Genomic DNA, 5042 nt, shown 5'->3' on the forward strand with positions numbered 1-5042 from the left:
AAACAAAAGTCCACTCACAAATTAGGCATAAGCCTGATGTCGATTTGGGGCCTCGTCTGCTCGAGCCTCCTCACGACCTGTTCCAGATATAATATTAATTTCCCAGCCGAAATTCTAATATTTACGCAAAATAGGCAAAAATTAACCGAGAGCCATAAACACGCTCGTCATTGCCTAACTTCGAAATGGTCCACATTTCAACCCTAGAACCAGCAGCTGTAACTACACCTTCCCACAGTTTAAACAACTTTAATCCAACGGCCGGATTCTACATTAATTAACCGCTAAAAATACTAAACTTCGGAAATTCACAAACCTATCCAAAACTCATCCAAAAATTCCATAATTTACATCAATAAACTCCCCTTAACATTCCACACTTAAAACTATACAAAACTCCCAAATAGCGACGGCAGCGGCGCCGCCAGCTCCGCGGGCAGCGGCGACCAGAGGCCGATTCAGGCGACCTCCAATGCCTATAAAATTTTGACAGAATAATCCTCTCATCATGCTTTACAACTTTCCTAACTAGCACAATTACCAATTCCAAGCCTAACTAGGTCAATCGAGCAAAAACAACACAAAAAGCTCTAGAGCTTCCATTCACCGGTTCTCCTTACCTAGCTCAAGAGGGAGTGAGCCCTTTGGAGGGGTTGCTGCACGGGAGGAGGGCTACAAAAAAAGCTAAGGATCGTCGACTATGGCGGCCGGACGAGGGAGTTCCGACGATGGAACCACCACGGCAGTTGCCGCTTTCGGGGGGAAGACCTCTTTCACTGCGGAGCTAGAGTGGCTCTCACCGGCCTAGAATGGAAGCTGGGTCAGAGGCCAACCGAACAAGACCGGTGCGGCAGTGTCAGGCGGCTGGACGACGGTGGACGAGCGGCCGGAAGGTCTACCAGCGGGAGGGACTCGGGGAGAGAGAGAACCAGGAAGAAAAGAGAGAAGAGAGAAAATGGTTTTGGGCCTCCACACCCCAAACCGGTCCAAACTTGAAACCCCCCCTTAAAACAAACCCAACTCCAAAACTTTACACCCCAAAATAAAAAATACCCTAATAAAAATTACCTTTTACTAGCTAAAATTATCATTTTCACCGTCGTCATATTTTTCTCCTACGAATAATCCTCCAAAAATAACCGTCCCCCAAACCCCCCCTAGGAACCAGTTAATTAAACTATATTAAACTATAACCTCAATGACGGAGAGGGTAAAATTCTTATTATAACCAAGCTAGTAAATAAGGTAAAAATTTAAGGGTCGGGATATGACAATGATAACCAAAAATTTCAAGCAGAAATTACACGAAATAATATGTAAATTGAGGTACCAAATAGTAAATATATATTAATTATATTAAATAATGAAATATTTCATAAATTAATGGCATTTTAGGCAGTTTGGGATGTGTATTATAATACTTGAAATGAAAAACTTGATAGGTGGTATATTAAGTAAGGGGTGTGTATTTAAAATTTCTCTTAAATTTTTCCTTCTTTTCTTGTTTTTTGAGTTATGAAATTAATTAGGTAATTCCACGTCACTTGCCACATCAGTTTTAGTAGGTTGACATCATACTTAGAATTGATCTAAACTATTGAATTTTTTAAAATCCAATGGTTAAGAAATAGTGTCAAAATTAGTGTTAAATCTAATTAATGTCCCTTGAACCGGCCTGATATATATATATTCCGTCCAAAATAAAGTTTATATATACGTAATCATCCACAAGAAATTCAATAGAGATTTTTCTATTTTTTATTTTATTTTTAGATATAGTCACAAATTATGACTTCTATGTAGATATTATACTTTCAACCTGCAAATATCAATGAAATATTTTACCGTTCAAAAAAACCTGCAAAAATAAATGTTAAAATTGATAAGTTAAAAGTCGATTCTTAAAGATAGAATGAAATTTTAAATAAACGCCTAATTTGGTAATAACTATTAACTTGATCATTATTAATAAAATAATTAAATTTGGTATATACGCCTCCATATTAAGATGGTAAGAAAATATTTCATATTAGTATATAATATCCATTAATTGTTTGGGTTAAGATAATATTTTTACCTAAGAATAAAATGATATTATATATTAAATTAATGATATGTCTATGTGACATAACATGCCATATAGGATTAATGTCATAAATCTTAGACCTTATTAAAACCCTCTAGACATAACATGTCATATATGATTAATGTCATAAATCTTAGGTCTTATTAAAACCCTCTAGCACTAACAACACCGTAATCATGTCACACCACGATTCTGACTCCGGCCTAACAAAACCCAATAATAACGTACTAAAAACAATTGCAAAGAGTGCCATGATCGATACAGTGAATAATGCTATCCTGTTTCGCGGCTGGAATCAACCGTTAAAATCCAAGTCTGAGTAACTTCGTTGTCAAATGCGAATTCGAGCTGACTGCAGAAGACTTTGTGACCAAGCGATAGCGAACCTCCTCCAGGGCCTGGCAAGATGCTTCTTCTTCCTCTATAATCCCACCAAACCAACATCTTGATCTCCAAGAAAACCGAACCGCCGCAAGCCTTGGTTTCTGAAATTGGCTCGGCCACTCTGTATTGGTCCACGACGGAACCGTCGCTCGTTTTGAGTTTGAAACTGAGAGTGGTGTTTCTCCTCGTAGGCAGAAAAGAGGAAGCAATCACCGGCTTGGCAGCGAGCAAGAGTCTCCTCCGTCCATCCGCATACATCGTCCAATCCAACATCTTGTAAAACAGCAAGGCCTCGATGCTGTAAATGTCGAAACTGTGCAATACGTTGGGGTTGATAGCGAGGACCGTCAAGTCCAACGAGGCGGTTAACTCCGCCGGGCCGAGGCCAGCTGACGTCACATCTAGTTGGATCAGGGTGGCCGTGTCGATACGGAGCTCTGGTAGTTGGAGGAAGATCACCTCATCCTCCGCAAAGTACATAATCAGTTGACGGAATAATTCCGTAATCAAACAGATGAGAAGCAAGATCTTTTGGTAACGAGGAATGAGCGAGCAGATCTCTCTCATCTTCTCCCTCATATTTGCACGTCTGATCGATCTGAGACTACTTTTTTCTTTTGTTTTGGCAATCGGCTAAGACTACACTCCTCGGCTGTCTAACTTTGAGAGGCGGATAGAGTTAGAATTTATGATATATAATGATAACCTAACTGCAAGTTTACCCTGATCTTATTGATAATAAATATAGTAAATTGTTCCATTTACATGTGTCTTCATCTAATGCTAATGGGTGTAGGAATTCGATGTTCATACAGTAATAGGTTTTTAAGATAGAATATAGAGAAATTCTTAGGTGCAACAGCCGCACCACCTGGCACATGCGCACCCAATCATCTGACGAAACGTGTTTTTTTTTTTTTTCTTACACCTGCCTTCTTCTTTTTCTTCCTCCTTTCTCCGACAAAGCTTTTTCACAACTCTTCTTCTTCTTCCTTCTTCTTCTCCTTCCTTCCTTCCTCTCTCTTCTTCTTCTTCTTTTCTCTGCGTGATTTGCACAGGTTGGCGGAGGCGCGGCTCGACGGCGGCAGGTTGTCAGGCTTATGGTGGAGGCGGCGGGGGGTGGGTTTAGGCGGTGGCTGATCAGAGGGAGCTGCTATGCTTTGATCGAAGGGGATCGGTTTCACCGGAGAATAGAGAGGAAGGAAGAAGAAGAGCTGCCCGGGAAAAAAAAAAAAAAAAAAACGTAGTCGCTGTGCGACTGTTAGGTCGCACAGGACACGTGGTGCGGCTGTCACACGTAAGATTTTCTCTAGAATATGATTCTATTTTCTTTAACATACATATAAAGTGTGTATAAGTTGAATAATATAGTTTTTTGATGTATTTTGTTTATCTCTATATTTTAGTGTTTTCTCTTTCAACATAAATATTCTTTTATAGTTGGGAACTTGGGATTCTATATACACGTGGAATAAGTCCTAGCACTGGAGCTCGATATGGGTGGTTCCACTTTACAACATGATGAGTCTCTTTTTTTTGGTCTGAAACATGAAGAGTCCTGCCAACTTATCGGGCGGGGAAAAATACGGCACACTAAAAGCACGCCAATTACCATGTCGTGCTGTGTTTTTCCATTGGAAGCTGTTGGAGCCCGTTAACAAAAAAACTACAATTTTATTTTATTATTATTTTTTTAAAGAAGAAACCCGTTAGATCCGCACGATAACTCTTACCCTGCCAAACCGTTTGCAGGTTTTAACGGGTACCAATAGAAGCACGCAAACTCGTCAAACCCGCACACAACTCGCACGATAAGTTACCAGGTTCTTACCATGCCAACCCGTTAAGAACCGAACATGGTAAGAATCCACACGAGTCCGGCCCGTACGTTGCCAGGCTTACTCAAATGTCAGCATACCTTTTTGAAACACCGTGAGTGTGGTTATTGGGACCACCAAATTTACTCACTTGATCTCACTCTATTATGAATTATTAAATGACATATTTATTCTCTTACACAATGACTACTAAGGACACTAATTAAAAAAAAGTAATATTACATTTATTCTCTCTAAACTTTCTAATTCAATAATAATGGATTAATTTCTAATTCAATAATAATGGATTAATACATTTTTTTATTTTCCTTATTGAGTTTTAGTTTCTAGTTTTAGCACATACTTGTTAAAACATTTTATATATATATTATCATACATGTCACATGCATATACAAAGTGAAAAAATATTTTTACAAAAATCAATTATTAAAAAATAATAAATAAGTATCATAATATTTTACAAAAATCTATCAATTATTAAAATAATTTATCATGAGGTAAAAAAACAAAACATATAAACTTACAAAAAAAATAGTATATGTAAAATAGAAATACAAAAGTAACAAAAATATAGAATAATTCATGTAAGAACATTCTTTTGATGATCGATAAATAAAATTTGAGATACAATCCTTGTTTTTTTAATTTTTAAGAGAATAGTATATATTTTTCATGATTCGAATTAACTTTTATCGAAAATTGATGTTATTGAAAATTATTGGGTATTTAACATT

The sequence above is a fragment of the Fragaria vesca genome, linkage group LG6 (genome assembly GCF_000184155.1).
Source record: "Fragaria vesca subsp. vesca linkage group LG6, FraVesHawaii_1.0, whole genome shotgun sequence".
Lineage (NCBI taxonomy): Eukaryota > Viridiplantae > Streptophyta > Magnoliopsida > Rosales > Rosaceae > Fragaria > Fragaria vesca.